The following is a 21,933-nucleotide window of genomic DNA, read 5'->3' as shown; positions in this document are numbered from 1 at the left end:
AACAGATGCTAAAACACCTGACAATGCCAGGCAGATATCCTCAGAAAAGGTTTGGGGTTTTTGTTCATTTTTGCTTCCAGTGTCATGCTAAGAAACAGGGCCTTGCAGTTTAGGAGGTTTTGATGTTTGGTCTTTTGTTACACACTACTTAGATTAATCAGATAATTATTTCTAGAGGCCATTCCTCACAAAGAAAGCTTGTCTGCAACAAAACTGAGCATCTTCCATAGCTCAGAGAGATAGAAATCTTCTATTTCCTTCTAACAGAAACATGAACGCTCTAAAAGGTTAACTGCATAGGCAGCTGGGCTGCTTGCTATCGATGTGCAAAGTCGATCGATGAGACAGAGGCATTTCAAAAAGGACTTTTGCTGTTATTTCAAGTATATAGAAAACAGGTAGAAGGTATTAGGAGGAAGTATTCACCACTTAGTGAACCGCCTTGGTGAGCTTAAAAAAGGACTAATGTACACTAGTGTGTAATTTGTCATTTCCCTCTCAGCATCTTCACTTCATCACAAGGAGGAGGTAGTGCTTGAAAAATGTTTTGAGTCTTTCACCCTATTTCTGAAACTCTGCTACACAGATGAGAACAAGGGGTCTATGCTGCAGCAAGAAAGCAAGCAAAACGAGAGGTGCAAGATGTGGAGAGGTAAGAATGGAAGAAAATAGAAGCTCTGAGTGCTGCTTGTGGTGGCTCTGGCAGGGTTTTAAGACTGTTTGTGGCAAGGTGGTCTAACTCTCTGACTCTGGATAGGTCACCTCACTTTTTTTTGGTCACAATGATTGCACTAATAAAAGCTGGCACTTCAGAGGTTGTGGTAGATGACCAAACCAGAGAAACGCAGATGGTGAGAGCCCAGAGCCTGGTACAGGACAGAACAAACAAGGTTTGTCCAGGCTACGTCTTGAAGCATCTCCCTCCCCAGGGCATGAGGATCTGGAGACCAGTGAAACAATGTGTTCACTTTTCTTGGGTACAGAGTTACACAAAGTGAGTCAGCCTTAAAGGAAGTGCATTAGAGTAAGTCCCCATCGCTCTGAGTCAGCAGAGCACAATCGTATATTCCTGCATCTGTTTCTGGGGTTGTTGAAGAAACTCAGTAGGAACTAACCTTCAAGATCAAGCCAAGGAAAGAGCGCTATAGGTATGACATACATTAGCATCCAAAGCATTAAATCTGCTTCTGTCAAAACTTCAGAAATACTAAAACAAGTATCAGTGAAAGGCCAAATATCTGGCAATTGTTGTTACAATCAACAATTTCAGTTAGTTTATTTTTACAGTAAGAGAAAGACCCATAGCAGGTTATTTACACACTTTAAAAGAATATCCTGAAAGTTCTTACCAGATTGCTTGCTCTCTAGTAGGTTTTTTTCTGGGCTGAGAACTGAAATGCCCAACTGCTCCCTCCATACAAATAATAGAGGTCTGAAGCTATAAAATAAAGGGAAGGTGCTTGCTAATAAAGGGATGTTTGAATCAACTACATGCTCTGTATTTGTGCCAATGGGAGCTGCTTCCTGATGGGAATGCAAGGGGTGGTGTATAGCTTAGGCTATAATATTAAATGATAGATTAACTGAGTACTAGCAATGCAAACAGCACAGTTTCATAGAATCATAGACTCGCAAAATGGCTTGAGTTAGAAGGGACCTTAAAGATCATCTAGGTCCAATCCCCTGTCATGGGCAAGGACATCTTTCACTAGCCCAGGTTGCCCAAAGCCCCATACAGCCTGGTCTGGAACACTTCCAGGGAGGAGGCAGCCACAGTTTCTCTGGGCAGTCTGTGCCAGGGCCTCACCACCCTCACAGGGAAGAATTTCTTCCTCATATCCAATCTAAATCTCCCCCCTTTTAGTTTCAACCCATTATCCCTTGTCTTGTCCCTCTGTGCCCTCGTAAATAGTCCCTCTCCCTATTTCCTGTAGCACCTTCAGCTACTGGAAAGCTGCAGTAAGGTCTTCCTGTAGCCTTCTTTTCTCCAGGCTGAGCAAGCCCAACTGTCTCAGCCTCTCCTCATAGGCTCATATTATTATTATCTCTTTCTTGTGTGTCCTATTAAACTGTATTTAACTCAACCTATGAGTTTTGTCACTCACTCTGTTGATTCTATTCCACATGGTGGGAGAAGGGAGGGTACTGGGGTTTGGGGGGTGAGGCAGTGAATGAGCAGCTGCGTGGTGCTGAATTGCTGGCCAAAGCTAAACCATAACAATTATACAGACATTAAGTCATGCCTAGACAAATACAGGAGTCATGTCTAACCTAGTTATGTTCTTTTGCAAATACAACATTTACTACAACTCCCCACAACTGTGACTAAACTAGTTATACTTAAAGTTCTATGTTTTACTTCATTAAAACCCTACATCAGTGCATTTTTTGCCTTGATAGGCTGGTGTAATCTGAATCTGTATTTTTCTGTTTAATATTCTTCTATTCCAACATTTTGCTTGAGAGTGAGAAAAAAAATAAAGGGACTAATGCATTGTTTTAAAGAAATAATGCTGAAGAATTTTTGCTGATTCCTGTATTTAGGAAAGTGATAACAAGGATCTGAGTAACCATTTTTTTATTCATTTTAATGAATGTGGAAAATGAGCACAGAAGTCCTTAGTGGATATTATGGAAATAAGTAAGAAAGAAAATATCAGCCCCAAATCAAAACAAAAGTAACTCTGGAGAGGAAAAGAAATTAATTTCAAGAATAACATAATACCATGCAGGCTTGCTCTTACAGCAAACCATCAAGTTAATTTAATTCCATAAACCCCACTGCTCCAAGAAAATGTTGTTTAAATCAATTCATTCTTTCATTATGCCACTTAAGAATACCACAAAGTGATGAGAAATTACTGAGATGACTTTCATGTATCAGAATCCCTTCAGTTTCACTTCATTTTCTAACCTGACATGGGATTAATGTGCTGCATTTGCATGCTAAACTAGTATGTTTAATTGTAAAAGTGGTGTTGTTAAATTACCTTGCGATGAGTTTATTTTAAATGGTTCATTAAAGGTTTTAAAATAGCTTGCTGCACGATTGCATCTCTGCTCTGCTTTGATGTATTACATCTTCAACCAACAGCTGCAATGTAAGAAACCTTTACTTGCTAAACTGTTTGACCTTTCAGCAAGAGCGGAGCTGGAAGCTGTTGCAGGCTCTCAGCATCAGATTCAGATCATTACAAGTTGAGCAGAAGCCCACCCCTCTCCAGAACTGCACAAGAAAATGTTATGCAACTATTGTGTAGGTATATATGTGTGCTGCTATCCAGAGTGATTATTAGTTAGAATTGTTCTCTTATGTGATTCCCTGTTCCTTGTTAGTGGTTGAATCACATCCCGTAGCACAGTCAAATCACTACATAAGACATTATGTGATGTGATCAACTCAAGCATGGCTCTTCCTTCTTCATTCTGGAATGATAAGGTACATGTAGATATTTTCTCTGGAAGAACAGGATTCTGCAAGACTTCCACTTTGCAAAGATGTGTTTTGCTCTTGGAATACCACATACTAAGGATCTGGGGGGGCTGCCAGATTTAGGTCCTGAAAACATCTGAGCTTTTTTGTGAAAGGGAATAATTCAGTTGCATCAATTCACTATCAGTGACATACATAAATCGCAGAATATTAGGGATTGGAAGGCACCTTGAAAGAACATCTAGTCCAAACCTCACAGAGCAGAATCACCTAGATTGTCACACAAGAATATGTCCAGGAGGGTTTTGAATGTCCCCAGAGAAGGAGACCCCACAACCTCTCTGGGCAGTCTGTTCCAGGGCTCCATCACTCTCACAGTGAAAAAGTTTTTTCTTATATTCACATGGAATTTCCTCTGCTCCAGCTTATACCTGCTGCCCCTGGTCCTGTTGCTGCCATAACTGAGAAGACCCTGGCTCCATCCTCCTGACTCTCACCCTTTACATATAGACATTGATGAGGTCACCCCTCATTCTCTTCTCCAGGTTAAAGAGACTCAGCTCCCTCAGCCTCTCCTCATAAGGAAGGTGTTCCAAATTTACATTTCTCCTCTTTATAGATATGTATAAAACTATATTTACAGAAACACAGAATTATTTAGGTTGAAAGGGAACTGTGAGACCATCTAGTTTAATACGGCAGCAAACAGGGAGGAAAATAACAACAATAATACTAATAAAAGAATACACAAAACAGGTGCTACACAATGCAATTTCCTTACCCATGGGAACCCAATGCCCAGCCTGTCCCTGAGCAACAACTGCTCCTCCCTAGCTAGTTTCCCCCCATTTCTATACTGACATCATATGGTATAGAATATCCCTTTGGCTAGTTTGGATCAGCTATCCTTCTGTGTCCTCTCCCAGTTTCTTGTGAAAATTAGCTCTGTGACAACCAAAAACCAGTGTAAGTCCCTTACTCATCTCTGTGACACTGTGTGGAACTCACTCCAGTAAGTCATACTGGTCTTGTACTGGAGAGCTCAGAACTGCACCCAGCGCTTCAAGTGTGATAGGAACTCTGAGGATCAGAGCAGAGCATAGTAGACCAACACTAGGAGCCACAAAAGTGAGCAACAGCAGCAAACTCACCCAAGAACCAGCTTCCTCAAGTAACTCTATCCATAATCCATCGGGTAACAACACGCTTAGCTAGGTCTACAAAGTGGAAAAAGGTTTTCTTCTACATTTAAGAGGGAAGAATGCAGATTTTACTTTATTTCATCTGCGTACCTCCTATTTTAGAAATCATGACCTGAAGGATGTTGCAAAAATGCAGTTCGTAAACTTGGTCTCTATTCATATCTTTGTTGACAATGATCATATCAATACACTTGGAAACAATACAATGAAAGCATCCTCTTGATGTCAATGGGAATTAAACTCTTAAATAGTATTAGTCCATAGGTTGTAGAATAATAGTCCTATTTTGAATCCTTGCTGTGGCTTTTCAGTGAATCTTCTGCAAATATGCACAAATACTTGTCTCTGTTTAGGTGAACTGTATTCTTGTGCCCTGGGATGTTGCTTTTCTTTCATGGTAATATGGAGAAATATTGTCCCTTTGGGAAGAACGCTGTATCATTAAGCTAATCTATGCTATTAGATCTCTGTTATCTCTTCTGTGCTCATGCATTTTAAATGGAACAAAGAAACAACACACACTTAGAAAACCAATGGTATGAGTGCTAACATCTACCCATTGGTACTGATTAACTGTACACTTCTTCCCTGCCATTATCTGGCATACGTTGATTAACATGAGGGAAGAGAGAAGAGCAGGTAAAGTTTCCCTGCTATACTGAAAGCAGAGACCACTGGTAATGAATGTGGGTTGTCTTTCAAGTCTTGGAGTTATCTGTAAAGTGTTCAGGATGGATCTGAGTCAGGCAGGTGCAGTTACTCCCTCAGGTCCTATGCAGGTGAATGACAGACATTCAAGCTGCTCTTTCTCGATGCTACAGTTTCACCTGTTCTCCGTATTTCACACATAGCCCACGTGTATGCTTAACCACAAAAGGTACTTTTTAGTCTTGTGACTGATTATTCCAACTTTAAATCATACATAAGCTCCACAGAGTAAGGTGTTGGAATGAGAAAGCTGCGTTACACAATTACCCCCATGTACAGACGTTTATCATCAAAAGGGGGTTTTCTGTTTTCATGTGCTGACAGTATCATAGCTCTCCCTGGCTACAGATGGATGTGCCACAGGCTGGACTGCCTGAAGTTGTGTTATCAAATATTGTTCTGCTATTATTTATCGTTTTACCATTATAGACAGGTTACATGTTTCTCACAGCAGCTCCAGTGACAGAGGGACAGTTTTACTTCGTAGACCCAGAACATGGTTTTGCAAAAAAAAGAGCACATGTAATACACTAGTTTGGGGGAATCTGTTTTCTCTAGGTAGACTACTGGCACAGTCTCCCTAGCATATAGCTGCGGTTTATATCTAGACCATAAAGTTCTTGATGGTATACATGCAGAACGACTTCTAGGTAAAGCCCATGATTTAACTGAGAGCCGTTTTGTCATTAACATACAATTTAGAATGGTTTTAGTGATTTTTTTCTTCTTGTTATGGCAGAAAGATTTTAGCCCAAGCCTTTCTAAACAGGCTCTGTTTAGTGCTCAATGGCTCCCTCAAGCATCCAATAAAATAATTTAAGAAATAGAACAACATTTTCCTCAATCTCTTCCCCTCTTCTTTTGACAATAAATGTCCTCTGCTCACCTCAAAACTCCAATTCAGTAAGCACTCTCTTTTCCTTTCCTCTTTCACACAAAAGCAGGCACAAGTCTCAACTCTGTTTTTAGTTCACAGAGGTTTAATGGTGGACTGTTCTGATCAGATAAAGCAGAGTAGTCCAAAGATGTTAATGTTACACCAGGGTCAAAGGTTGAAAATTTTCACTTAATAATATAGTTGTCTCAAATCTTGAGACTTTCCAAGTCTTACTGAGGTTACCAGAAACAGTCAGTGATATTCTATAGATTTTTGTTGTTTGTTTTCAAGTGTTGACTTGGTTGCTCCATTCTGGACTGGTTGGCATATGTAAATCATGGATTTGATTTCTAGGTATGCCAGCAGACTCAGACACTCAGGGATTATTGTCTGATCTATGTATTGCCTTTCTTGCACTGGGGACACCAGAACTGGACACAGTACTCTGGGAGGGATCTCACAAGAGTGGAGGAAAAGGGGAGAATCACATCTCTCAATATGCTGCTCATGCTTCTTTTAATGCATCCCAGGTTGTGTTTGGCTTTCTGGACTGTACATGTACATTGCTGGATCCTCCACTGGTCTCCACTTGGACATCAAGCCATTGAGCACAAATCTCAATGTGACTGTCCAGTCAATTCCTTATCAAGCGGTCCATCTGTCAAATCTAAGTGTCTCTAATTTAGAGACAAGGATGTCATGTGGGACAGCATCGAATGATTTGCACAAGTCCAGGTAGATGACATCAGTTGCTCCTTCCTTATTCATGAAGGCTGTAACCCCATTATAGAAGGCCACCAAATCTCTTAGGCATGATTTGCCCTTAGAGCAGCCATGTTGGCTGTCACCAATCACCTACTTTTTTGCCATGTGACTTAGCATCATTTCCAGGAGGATCGGCTCCATGGTCTTTTTAGGTGCAGAGGTGAAACAGATTGGCCTGTAGTTCCCCAGGTTTTCCTTTTTTTATTTTTTTCTTTTAAAAATGAGCTAAAAATAATATCACACTATTGAGCTTTGCAGCTTAAATTATTTGATGGGGCTACTACTGGACTGCAAATCCACCATATTCATTCTCTATTCCTGAGTGTTACAACAAGCCTTGCTCTACTTGCCTTCTAGAGAAAAGCCACAAAGACAGTGAATTAAGCTAGTCTTCCTTCTGATGGGACACAAACCTGTCTTGTGTCATGCTTTAGCACCCACTCAGATAATAATGTTTCACATCTTTATTACCTAGTCTAAATAAGCAGTTCTTTCTTTATATAACAGGGATGGATTTTAATCTTTGAAGCCCTACAGGCAGGTCCAATCTGGATATGAGGGTTTCATAGTGTTGTGCTGATATGCTAGCTTTAGATAGTTGATATTCCTAGATATCCTGGTTCTGTCCAGGCCAGAATTAACCTCCCCAAGCAGCCAGCCCAGGTGAGCTGAGTCAGCCTAGGCTGTTCCCACACCACCTGATATCACTCCCCCTTAAAAGGAGCTGGTTGGGGAAGGGGTGGTCCTGGGTGCCTCCAGAGCAGGCTGAGTATGGTTGGTCCATCTGTTCTTCCTTACATTGTGTGATTCTCTGTTATCATCAGGTCAGTAAGTTACTCTGTGTCATCACTGGGTGTTACACTCATTTGCAGGCTTCAGGCCACTAAAGTTAAGGAATCAGACTTACAACATCTTTCTCTACCAGCCCCTATCTACAGCCCAGTGCAGAACTTGTAAGCTTTAGAACCTATCTACCCCTGCCAGCTCACCCTCACTTTCACTGGGCAGGTCAGGATATCAGAATCAAAACTTCAGGAAAAGAAAGGGGGGGGGGAGGGGGGTGCATGGAAGAGGGAAAAAAGAGAAGTAAAGAAAAAAGGAGGGAAGTAAATTTATGAAAAGCAAAGATGGTGGACTGAATGGTTTCCAGGAGCAAAAGCAAGAGTAAGATGAAGAGGAATGGTATTTGCTAGATACTAGAGGGGAAATGTGATTAATCTGGGAAAAGAGAAGAGATACATTTGCAAGAAATCAAAGAATAAAAAATAAACCTTCCAAGTACTTCTTCAATTAGGCTGAGAGCTCAGCAATGCATAACCCCCTCTCTGCTTGCCTGCCCAGAAGAAAAGCAAATATTGAGTTCGTGGGAATTCCTTCCCCACAGAACACAAATCAGCTAGTACACTGAAAAAAAGCTTTCCCAAATTTGCTCATAGCCTCCTCATCTGGAACTAGTTATTTTATCTCATTTTAACAGATAACATCTTGCAGGTTTCTCCTGTACATTTTCAGCTTTAGAAGCCTTAAATACTGGCTTATCTTGTCCCAAGAAGCCTGAATCTGCAATTCTCTACCCTTTGAGGCTCTCCACAAGCAGTTCTAGTTCCTTTTTGTTTTATTAGTGATTACTGACTCCCCAGACTTACTCCCACCAGCACTGCCCTTTGGCTACACAGCCTCTCACAGAATCACAGAATTGTAGGAGTTGGAAGGGACCTCCAGGGATCATTTGGTCCAGCCCTCCTGCCAAAGCAGGGTCCCTAGGACATATCACAGAGGTAGGTGTTGAGACAGGTCTGAAATATCTCCAGAGAAGGAGACTCCACATGCCCCTGGGCAGCCTGTCCCAAGCCTCCATCACCCTCACTGTGAAAAAGTTCTGCATATTGGTGTGGAACTTCCTGTGCTCCAACTTGCAGCTGTTGCCCCTTGTCCTGTCCCCACAGACCATTGAAAAGAATCTTTTCTGAAGGCTGAACAAGCCCAGTTCTTTCAGCCTATCCTCACAGGGGAGATGCTCCAGTCTTTTAATCATCTCTCCCCAACCCCACACAACCAAACAGCCACCCCAGCATTTTACAGGCTGAATTCCTGCCCTGTGATTTGTTCTCCTCACTCTTTCTATCTGGGGATGTGAGCTACTTGCAGTGCAGCATCACCCCTTGAGTAACCACCCTCCTTTTACAGCTTTCATTTCCCTGCTCCCCAAACCTCTTGTTTCTGGGCTGCTTGCTATTTACCAGGCTGATGTTGCCTGGGATTCTGGCATTTACCAGTTCAGCCATGGACTCAGAGTGATGTATTCTAGGACTGAGCCTCTTGCTTTAGCTGAGCTTTTTACTTCAGCTGTTCCTGTCCCCCCACCTCCCACCTTGCTGGCCCACTCCATGTCAGAAAAGTGCACTTCAAAGGAGCAATAACTATGATGTAATTCCAAGACTCATTTTTCGGTATCAATATCAAAGCCTGACAGATGGCTGTCAGCAAGACCATCAGGAACTGTTAGCAATGTAGTGCAGAGCTGTTCTTTCTATTAATTCACTGATTTGACAACAGTGCTTCAAACCCTAACAGAAATGTCATTGTCTGTCACTACACAATATCAAAAGGAAATAGGCCACGGCACCACTTACATGTATTTGTGGTTCTCTGAAGAATCACCTCTCAGCAAATGGTTTACTTGGACATCTTTACGAGGCACTAGAAACATTATCTATTGAAGTTCATGTTCAGATTTGACAGCATCTGGGAGTATCTTAGTTAGGTTCAGTTTGGCTCAGGAAAGTCTCTATGTGCATGTGTAATTCATAAAGTGTGACGCAAAAGCCAGTCTTACAATTCCACAGACTTTAGATTGTGATAACTCTTCTGTTTCCAAGATCTCTTTTGGAAGCAAACTTCAGGTCTCTACTTAAGGAGAAATCGGTCTGCCAAGATTTAGAGTGAAAATCAAGATACTGATGAAACACCATCAGATTTTAAAAAGGAGGGAGAAGCGGTTCATAGCGCCACTTTCAACTGGCTCCAATAGTTATTGTTCAGTAGGGGCTTTTGGAGGGAAATTCCTAGACAATGAGGTTTATGTGGTGTTTTTCTTTGTTTCCATGTAAGTGTTTAATTGTTTCAAATGTTTTGCAAGAATCTAAACTGTTACACAATGTTTTTCCAAATATATGGACATGGAATACAACAAAATAACTTTTCCTATTACATTAATTGCAACTGCATTAAACCCAAGCAATTCTGCCCACTGCATATGTGTAACTACATATTGCAAAATATCTCTGCACCTGTTTCAGAACTTTCAAGATTTGCACAAGAAAGATTGATCATCTGGAACTTATGCTTCATCATGTGTGCAGATTTCATCACAGATGCTCCGACAATTGCATATATGTTATAAGAGGATATTCTGTCAGCTCCTGGCCTTAATTTCTATCACTGTCTACGTTTTTCTGACTGCTATCTCCCACAGCACAAGAAATGCAGATGTTAAGTCACTCTTGTGCGAAGAATAATTTCCTCCCACAGAATGAAAGAAGGGAAGGGGAGAGCGATATATGTGAATGAGCAGCATGGCTTACGTATGAGGAAGGCTTGAGAAAGAAAGAGGCTGAATGCATCCTCAGGATGGTTACTATTTTGTGCTGCAAAGTGGCAGCTCTGCAGCTGACAATAGATGCGAACAGAAAGCGCATGGATTTCCTGTCCACCCACCAATAGTGGCAGCATTCTCTCTGGGTCATGTGCAGCGATACAAATCAAATGATGAAAGACCCTCCAAGGATGAAAGATTTCTATCATCTAGGATTTAGCTGATAGGGTGTGAAGTGCTTTTAAATCCTTTAAATCCGTGTACATGAAGGTGGGTATCAGGAAAGCTGAACTAGGAAAACACCAGCAAGAGCACAGATAACTCAAAGCTGATGAATTTGGCAGGAACCTTTCATGCTGGAGTCTATGAATTAAAGACAGGTGAAAGAAAAATAAACAACAACAAAAGAAAGTTAAGGCAAGTGAAGCAGGTGAGAATAGGGAGCTTGTATTTTTCGCTTAACACTTCAAATGTCGGATGTGTTCAGATAGATGCATTTCATTTGATAGAGCCCTCCAGTCCCTACCAAAGGGAGAGGTGTGAAGTGTTATCTGATGCCAATGTAATTGTACAGTTTTATGGAGGCAGTTAGTACACAAAATGTCAACCTTGTGGCTTGCACTTTTCTGTTTAACAAAAACTTACATGTATGAGATTAAAGGACAAATTGGGTTGTTAGTAATATAACACAGGCAATGTTTCCCCCCAGGTTATAATTTTGGTTCTTATTTCTGTTTTGTGAATATATAGTCAGGTAATGGTGAATATAATGATTTTATATTGGATAAAGATTTTGAACTAGAGGCAGAAGGCTTTTTATTCTGGTGCTACCCGTGGGTACATCTTAAACTTCATTCCTTGCTTTAACCTCAGAATGTCTATGTCCTTGACTCTATTTTTGAATTGGATGAGAAGAGCTAGCCTTGAATATCTCCTAAGAATAAGATGGGCAGATGTGATTCTACACAGAAACAAAAACCTAAAGAAAGACAGGCAGAGTCCATCCAGTTCTTGGCTTTGCTTCTGTAAGGAGCATCAGATACTGCTACTATAGGAATGGACCCATATCTATCAGGCAGCTAATAGATCACAAAAATCACCTCCCAGCCTGCTGAGCTAGATTAACTTTCTTGATTCATTTAGTCCCAATTAAGAACAGAATCCCTGTGACAAAAGGTTCAGACTCTATTATTCTTTTATCTCTGCACAAACCTTTTCAAGATGAATTATAGTCCTCTGCTACTGATGTTAGACTTGAGGCAGCAGACTGCAAGCTACGTTTGATAAAGGAAAGCTCAAAGAGTGGAGGCTTACTAAAACCAGATGGGAACATTTGCTGTGATTTGGGGGTGGCTGTTTTTCTAAGGAGGATTCTTTTTATTAGGTTTGGTCCCCCAGGGCTTCATTAGCAGCAGGACAACTCTGAAATTCATTTATTGTGATAGACAACATCACAGTAAACAACTATACACATTTGTGAGTGTCAAGCATCTGTCTTTCTTCATTATGTTGCCTTTTAAGCACAGCACTTCTTGTGGATGAGCATTTCCCCAAATAAATCCATGGTCTGCTCCCTGTCTTTGCATACCATGCTAAATTGTGGTTAACTGCCACTTCTGAGGTGTTTTGCAGTGTCATACCACTCATGAGAAGCCATATATACCTGAAAAGCCAATGTAAGGAACAGAAGGTGAGAAAGGGAGAGCGAAAGCCTAATGGCTTCACAGGTCATGTCGTCTCATACTGGATGATACTGGGGATGCTCCATTCCTTTGCTGCACAGTTGGCTCATGTGATTTCAACAGTCACTGCATGCCTTTTTGACAGGTTGAGCTACATCCCAAGATACCTGTTATCTGGATCTGGGAAATCTCTAACAGCACTAATCTGGCACATGATACTACCTGAAAGAAAAACTGCTGTGAATCAGCCAGAACTCAAACATCCAGGAATTGGGGTGTCTGATACCTTTGTGCAGTGTTATGCCCTCAGTGCTCACTCTGTGTGGTGGAGAGGAACCCAAGTCAGCCTAAGCACTGACAGCCTCCTGCCAACCACAACACTGGGTTTCTTTTCACGTTAATTAACTCAGCTCCTCTGTACAGTTGGATCTAGGACTGATATTCTTAGAAGTGTTTGTGAGAAATCAGGCTTTTTGTGCTCTGTTACACATACTATCAGCTGGAGGGCCAGTGCCAAGTGCCAGGCTATCTGTTCCTTGCAGCTGCAGCCTGTTTCTATCTTCCAAGTGACACTCAGAGGTGCTACATTCAGTTTTGCTTGCTCTGATCATCATCAGCACAACTATTATGTGATTTACCTGACCTATTCTTGCTGTGTATCAGTGCAACGTCCATAGGAATGTGGTAAAGCTGAGATTAGAGAACAGTCATGGAAATGCACATTGCTTTTTATGTATTATTTGTCCAGGATAGTGAGGTAGCCTACCATTTTTAATTTTACATATCCTGTTTTCTCAGAAGATGGCAAAGACTGGGACATATGACAATTATCACAGAATAAGGATTCTGAAACTGAGATGCTCATAGGGAGTTTTACTGTTAATCTGTGGACATGGTATAAGTCTCTATGGCTTAGTCAAAACCTTGTCTTTTCTGCCAATTGTGTCAATCTTTGAAGTATAAGCTTGCCTATCAGAAATCCTAGGAGAAGAGGGAAGCAGGGAAATAAAAGTAATTTCTCAGTTCTCAAACATTATTATTAGATGAAAGCAGTTTACAGCCACTGCTGCCTTGGAGTGGCTTCCTGAAAGACCTAGCATTAAAAGCCTGTTATCTCCTTACAAATTTTGTAAGTCATGCACCCATAAGAGTAGCAATGGATTTGTTTTCTATGATATAAAGAGTCTTAGATGATTACTGCAGTTGGGAGAAAAATATGATATACTTATTTTTAAAATGCATGTAGATGTCTTGCTTGAGTGACACATTTGATTTTTTTTTTTGTGTACATTGTAGTTTTCTGCTGTTGAAATGTCTCGGCCCTCCTGAGCATTAAAAAAAAAAAGGAAAGAAATGCAGGCTAGCTTTGCATAACAGCTCAAGCCCTTTGTACAGTAAATTGCCATGTGCACTTTCAATGTGCTCAAACCCAAGGAATTTGTATGTTAAACATGAATAATGGGCCAAAATAATACAAGTTCTCTGTGCTGACAGAAAGACATCAGCTGCTAGCATGCATAACCGTTCTTCAGTACAGAAATGTGTTTTTTAAAGTATGGGTAATTGCAAAACAGCTAACCAGAAAGGAAAAAGAAGTTCAAAAAACCCAATCACAGCTGATAGATATACTTGATAGCTGGGTAATAAAATTAAGTTCTATGCATAGCAGTTTGGAATAATTGATTTGGTTTATGACTTTGACCAAAATATGCAAAACCACAGTAGTCTTTTGCAGTTGCACTGTAATTGTTCATACTAGTAAGAGAATGAGAAAAGGGGGGAAATGCCTATAGACACAGTTTTGTTATGAAAATGGGCCTATTAGAGTTTTGTTATGAAAACAGCTAATTAGAGAATCTGAATAGGGTATTTGAAAAATCACGTCTTCTACAATGCCCATGCACTCTTTGTTGTATATCAAATACACATAATACCGGTGACTTCTGTGGACTTAGCTATGTACAGGGTTTTACAGAAGCCTTTGATTTTATACCCACCACCTTTCGTGGGTACAAATGATACCACTGAAATGCTTGATTTCCTCCCCTCTGGCCCAAAGAGCTATATAATTAACCTCTTTGCAGCTAGGCTTGGTGACAGCAAGCAGCAGGGTATGAAGGCATTGCTGGATCCAAGAGAGCACTGTTTCTTGCAGTAAACAGGCAGCACAAATCATCATAAAACAGCAGTGTGAATATCTTAGATCAGCTTGACTAATTTAAAAGTGTGATTTTTCTGGTCAGGAGCAACTTATCTACAGCAGCCCAAAGCATTCCAGTAAATCTTAGGAACAATCCAATGATTTCATATTATAAAGTTTGTTATAATAAACAGACATTTTAAGTGCTAGGAAAATGTAAAGAACAGTATGTTGCAGCAAAATGTTGTAAGGGGATGCATGCACTTCCAATTACATGCTGTCTTGACCACTCCTGTATGCATTCAGTTGCTTAGCACCACTGTGTACGCTCACACTCTCAGCAGGAGTGTTCATAATTCTCAGCGGAAATGTTTCTCTGATTAGGAAAAAATAAGGGTTAGAGTACAGAGAAATGTATTCAGGATATGTTAAAGGTGATAAAATGCTGGGGAACGATACAATCCCCTAAAGTCTTAAGAGTGGGATTTATTCTGCAAGGCAAAATACAGCTGTTTGAAGTTCTCTCCTTTTTCAAATGATAGCTGGCACAGAAAGAATGAGATTAACTTTTTTTCTGCAGAAGCTGGAAAGTTGGGTCTGTTACCAGGGTTTATAATTTATTCTGTAGAAACATTTAGAAAGTAGATCTTGTGAAATGTACTTTACCAGGAGAGTACCTTGTTTTGTTTTATTTAATTGAATATCAATAAATAGCTATTTTTGCTGCATCATCTTTCACCAGGAACTTGCCAGGTGTTCGTTAAATAATGGCTGTATTTATTTTCCCTGACAGGTTAAAAAATTAGTTCCCATGAAGAAAATTTAAATCAGGGATTATGAGCATGTGTGGCACAAGGCAATTCCAACACCTTTAGAAAGCTCAGTCTCAATACGGATTTGAAGAATACTGGAAGGGGAGAACAGAAATATCTGGAAACACACTTGCAGACTGCTTACTCCATGCTTAGGCACAGCTGCTAGTGACTTCACGGAACTCTCTCAGTAAAGATTGGAAAGCATTAAATCACTGGCTGATGGAGAAGAGGTAAGATCTTCTATTAGACCACAACACTACCTCTTTCCAAGTTTCAGTACCTTTGAATTTGAAGCATCTCTCCCTCATCAGATGCAGGTTCTGTGTGATCCTTTGCAAGGAAGGAAACACCTCAGATAAGATGCTTTGGCTCACAAGTGCCTTGAGCTTAGTCCTGTTTTCAAGCAGATCCTCACAAGGATTTGTATTATCCCCCCAGCCTGCACCTCTAATCTTCTAAATAGAAAATACAGACATTTAAAATACTGGGTCAGTATCTCTCTAAGCATGCAGAGAAAGGGACATGGGACCTATCCCAGCACCTGGGCCCAGCTGTGCTGGGTCCAGATGAAACGAGCTGAGGAAGAACCAGAGGGAGCAGAAGCTCTGTCCCTAGCTTTCTCTTGACAATGCTGTCTGTTGCCACAGGGCAGTCAAACCCTAAAACATTGTCCCTTTCTGCTGGATGCTTTAGATGCTTTCATGCTCAGGTTGGGGATACTGCTCTCAGCCAGTCAACTTTTCCCAGGAGCTGAACAAGTGTTCTGCTTGCCTCAGTGGACTCTCTGTAGAGCAGCAGGATGGCTGCAAGTCAGACAGTCCTTCTGGTCATTTTTGTCATGAAAGCCATAAAGATTTAGAACTGTAACCTGCACACTTTAAATATTTTTAACCTTCTTAGGTACCATTAGCAAACAGAGAGGAACTCTTCTTCAATATGCACCATAAATCTGGCCTTACACTTGCTCTCTGTGCGGGGAGTGTTCAGAGGCCTGGACTAAATTCTGTATGTGAAATAAAAGTGTAGTCATAGAGCAGAGGCTTTTCTGCATGTTGTTTTTAAGGCCCTGATCCAGAAATGCAGGCATTTAATTTTATATGTGTATATGTTGTTTCCATTGAAAGCCACAAAACAAATCATATCTCTAAATGTGCTGCCATGCTTTTCTGGCTTGCAGTGTAAATCCCTGACTGAACAGCTGTGGCAGACTACTTTATCAGATGAAGGAAAAGAAAGATTCTTGCAGAATACAGTTGTATATAATTCTTGCAGAATGTAGTTGCATATAGAACCAACTGACATTCAGAGTTAAAAATTGTCACAAATAACTCACTGAATAGAATCATAAGACCATGAAACCAGAGAATCATTCAGGTTGGAAAAGACCTTTAAGATCCTTGAGTCCAACCCTAAATCTAACACTGCTGGGTCCACCACTAAAGCATGTCCCTAAGCACCACATCTACACATCTTTAAATACGTGTTCCAGTGCTTGATAACCCCTCCAGTGAAGGATTTTTTTCTAATATCCAATTTAAACCACCCTGGTGCAACTTGAGGCTATTTCCATTTGTCTTATCACTGGTTACTTGGGAGAAGAGACTGACACCCACCTTGCTACAACCTCCTTCAAATTAGTTGCAGAGAGCGATAAGGTGTCTCCTCAGCCTCCTTCTCCCCAGGCTAAACAAGTCCAGTTCACTCAGTTGCCTCGTATAAGGCTTTTGCTCAAGATCCTTCTGCAGCTTTGTTGTCCTCCTTTGGACATGCTCCAGTACCTCAATGTCCTTCTCATAGGGCCTGAAGCTGAACACAGTACTCGAGGTACTGGACATTACACAATCTCATTGTAACACTTATCTACACTAAGCAGATAAATGATTTTGCTGTCTAAAAGGCAGAAGGGAAAAAACCCACCCAGCACAGTATTCCACAACACATGCTAATCTTTCACCCTAATTAAACCATTAAAATAGTAAATGTTAATTCTAAGCTTTTATTAAACAGAATTGTTGAAAGAACTTGCACTATGTTTCCTCTGGGATGTACAATATCTTAAGTGGCTTATATTTTTGTGAATATATGGGGGCTGTTTCCTATCACACTGTTTCTATTTGTTTGCTATGAGGGAGAAATGTGTCAAACCTTGTACACAGTGTCTCTTGATCTTGTATCAAAAGGAATCATTCTGCTCTTACTGAAGACAACAGCAAACATTTCACTGGCTTAAATGGGAGGTGGACTTGTTCAAGAATTGCGTGAGAATTTTGGAAGCTTCTTTTTAATTTTGCAGTTCTTGGTTACATTAAGTAGTGCCAAGGAATCACTAGACTTGGGCTGGGTGGGTGGACATGTAGCCTTCATCAGATATTTGATTTTTGTTCAACTAAAATGGACGTAGTTTTGGTGCATGATGGTCAATTTGATTAAAGTCTGTATACAGTTACTCAGGAATAAGTGGATAAAGGTACATTTTCCCTGAAAACCGAGGGTATAAGAAACAGCAGGAGCACAGCATGAAGATTACAAAAAGAACTGAAGTGGACTGTTTAACAGCTAATTAGAGTCATCAACTGAGCACTTTTAGTTTGCATAACTGGAGGCATTATGCCATCGAACAGGGATGTGCATGGAATGTGTCATTAGTTTCTGGGAATTTCAATAATGGAAAGTTACTGAGAAATATTTAAAGAGGGAGAACTAAAATTGCCAGAGGTCAGGGATCAATTTAATACGCTATCTAGATGTGTATGAAAAATTCACACGAACAGGTGGGCAAAACATTAACTGAAAAAGAAATACGTTAATAATCTAGCAATTAGGAATGAAGAAACTTAATTACCTTATTTTGAATGTACTGGTAAAACCAAAATTTCCATTTAAAGTCATATATGTTCTCCCTGATTTCAATTTCACTTGCATTCTCTTATCTTTTAAGTAGTTTTTTTATCCTTGACAAAATCAGCAGTCTTCTTTAATTGCAGAGCCACAAATGGGCATTGCTGCCACCTGTCTCAGCTGGACAAATCAGAGCCACAATTTCTTTAATTAATTAGTCTTAGAAGACGAGTGATATTTTAAAGGTGAAACATCTAGATTTACTTTAAATATGTTCTACAGATGTAGAATTTACAAACCACAGAAGACTCTTTCAGTAGTTAATTATTACCAATATAAAAAGAAACAAAACACAGAAAGAAATAATTAAGCTATTTCCAGTATCAATCAATGGACTTAAACCTAGGACCATGAAGCTCTTCAGTTTTCATTTGTATTTCCCATATATTGACTGTACGTCAATGCAGAAGTCCTGCTCTAATACGTTTAGCAGAGAGAGCACCCAAGACTTGCATTACAAGGAATATTTTTCAATGTTTTAATTTTTCTTGGAGCATTAAGGGTCATCTTTTCTGGACTGTGGATGCAGTTCTTCTGTACCAAGTCTATCACTGACAGCACAGAAGTAATAAACCCAGCTCCTAACTTGATTATAAGTCCAAGAATTAGAATAAACCTTTTAGTCACCACCCCATGGAAGTTAAGCCTTCTACCTGCTTAACTCCCAGGAGCCTGTCTTGCACCTTCCACTGTCACTGTTTCCCCAGTCAGGCTACACTACTCCTCAGCCATAGCTTGATTACTTGTTTTTTTGTAACCCTGAATCCATACATTTAGGTTTGACTGTCTTGAGGAATATATTTGCTAATCTCCATTTTACCAACCCATCCACATCTTTCCATGATTTTGAGAAATCATCTGGAGGATCATTCCCTCAATTTTTCTACCTTCTACCCATTTATCAGTCATTGTCTACTCCTTTGAGATCACTTCTCACAGTGTTAAACTGCACATGGGCAAGAAATTATCCTGAAGACCCTGCTACAAACTCAACCTTGTTTGCAGCTACATTGGGGGACCATGGCTAAGGAAAGCTTTAGTACACGCAGGGTAAGCTGTGCTGATTTTTGTCCCACCTCTGTTTCTTGTTGTGATGCCCAGCCTGTTCTGGGAATCTACCTCCCTGGTAGTTATTTACCCATGCTTACTCTCAAATGCACATACAGCATGACCTCACTCTTCTTCCCTGAAGTATTTTCTGGAAAGAAAACAAAACACAAGCATACAAAATAACAAAAGAAAGCCACTATCCGCTTGCACAACACAGGCATGTAGATTTAACATTATTTGATGATGCTAAGCAGGGTTCTGGAAATCCCTTCCCCAGTCCACCATTCCCTGAAGCCTCCTCTTCAGTGAGGCTGGGAACAATGGATCTCAGTTTAGATGAGTTGAGAGCTCTGCTGCCTGCATTGTCAATTATTCATCTGAGTCCCAGAAGTAAAGAGGGGTAAACTGGGCAAGGCTTGACTTGTAATCTCTGTTACTGCCTGTCTAACACTTTTCACCGCCAATAAATTAATTTAGGGAAAAAAAACCAACCAAACCAGTAGTGTCACTTTAAATGTAAAGAGTCCTAACATGCTGCTCTTTGGTATTAAATTCTAAGAGTGTAGCAGATTACAATAATAAAATGACAAAGAAAAATACACTTTCCACTTTTCAGGCACAAAGAAAGCATTGATCAAACATAATATGCACAGCGGAACAGAGAGCAGGGTTCTTTTTAAAAATAAAGATTAGCTAAAAACATTTAAAAGGCTTTACACACAAAAAACCCCTACAGGGTGGGCTCTCTGAATAATGATTCAAAACATTATCACAAAAGAATATGATTCATTATTATGGCTTTTATCAAGATGACTTCTCACACAGCTCTTCAAATGCATTCAACCTTGGGAGCTAATCCTCCTGCTGACAAGTGAGTTTATGCTATTTGGACTTTCAAATCTTGAGCGTGAATGACAAGGACTGGATGAGGACAACTTGGGTCAATCCAAGCCCTTTTTTGCTCCCCAGACAACTCCCTTGATGTCACTGCATGGGGTGCAACCCAAATACTTTAAAATAACTTTCTCAAAGTTTTTTCTTGTAAAGTACTCCGAGATTTTTCTGAAGGGCTAGATGTCACAGCAGGCCTCAACAGAGAGAAATCTGGCTAAATATTGAACTCAAAAAGATTTAAGATTTCCAAGTAATTTAATTACCCATGTTAATTACATAAATTTTTATTATTACACAGTTATTAAATATATTTCTGTATGAAATACTGAATTATATAATGATATACCCCTAAAGGCCTCCAGTGTTAATTAATACCTGATCAACCTCAAGAGAATTAGTTCTTCAGTCAAGAACACCAGGCAAAGCCGTGTAAATGCTTTGGAAGTGCAGCATCACCTGAATGTTGAAGGATTCCACTAAACTTCAGTAAAGCAGTGACACCTCCAGATAGTACCATGGCTACTGGAAGTACTGTCAGGTGAGGGTTTCCCTGTGCAGGATTAACGTGCATGGGAATGCCCAAGTCATGATCAAATATTCTCTGCAGGGCAAACAAGCCTCTGCCTGGCCTAATCCTCTCTACGCATGCCACCAAGATGAAAGTCTTGAAAGAAAGATATCTTAAGAGATTTTACAGACAGGCTATTTGTTTACCCTGCTGTCCTTTCTCCTAATTGTAATGCTACAGTTTCCAGCTAGATCTAAAAGGTGAAGAATTGGAGAACATATTAAAATGTAGGTTGAAATACCCTAATGACTTTTCTCCTATTTTGGCTGAGCACTGGTCCACACGTGTCTCTGGCAAACCATTTAGATACACAGCTTTCCTCCGTATACCTAACAAGTTTCACTCTTCTGTGTACACATTACGTCATTCCCAGGGTTTTCACATTAGTAAAACTTTCTTTTTCTTTCTTTTTTTTTTTTTAAATTCTATATTAAGTTGTTAAAAACTTTGTTATAAGATGCTTGTAGAGACAGGAAAAGCAAACTTAAGTTGCAACTGTATAGTCCAACCTTTGATAATATCCCCCAATAATGCATGAGGAAGGATACCTGTATCAATGAGCATCCTCTTTCTTGCTTTTGGAATAAAGTTGTACACTATTAAGGCAAAAGACTGTCATTTTTCTCTCCTGATATAAAATGCTCAGTCTTTGCAGCTCTTTCCAGCTTTTTGATCCATTATGCTCTTGATTTTTTTCAGCGTCCCTTTCTTTCCAAACTACGTGCCAACTCTGGACCTTCATGGGCTGCAGATTGTAGCAGGGACACTGCTCTCATTCAAGATTTCTTTAATCCTCTTGGCTAGCATTAGCACTCTGAAGAAAGAAGGCTTCTGAATCCAGGCTGTGAGCATGGCATAAGCACTGATTTTCTGCACACCTCTTTTTAGGGATGTAGCTGAGTGCTTGCCACCGCACGGTGTGTGCAAACTGCCACACAGTGAGTCCCTTGTGGAGACATCCTTAAGAAAATGCTATGTAGGACGGGAAAGGGAAGATTTTTGTTGTTGGCTTTTTTTTCCCCAATATCCTACATGATTCCAAGCTTTGTGTGACTGATGAATTTAGTGGAAGGGAAAGCATTTCCTCTCACAATGCTGCTGATCTTTCTCCAGCCAAGAAAAGGAATGATGTCATGTACACAGCATAATTGGAATGATTCACAGAATCCAATTACAAACTAATTTTGAAGCCATTCCATCTAACAGCAAAAAGCAGCAGTATATATGAAATAAAACCAGAATAAACACATGGGAAGTATAACAGTCTTTCAGGATGGTGCACAGCTGAAAATACCTGGGCAGACAG

This window comes from Gallinula chloropus (genome assembly GCF_964237585.1).
Source record: "Gallinula chloropus genome assembly, chromosome: 4".
NCBI classification, from domain to species: Eukaryota; Metazoa; Chordata; class Aves; order Gruiformes; family Rallidae; genus Gallinula; species Gallinula chloropus.
Note: the sequence above shows the minus strand (reverse complement) of the source record.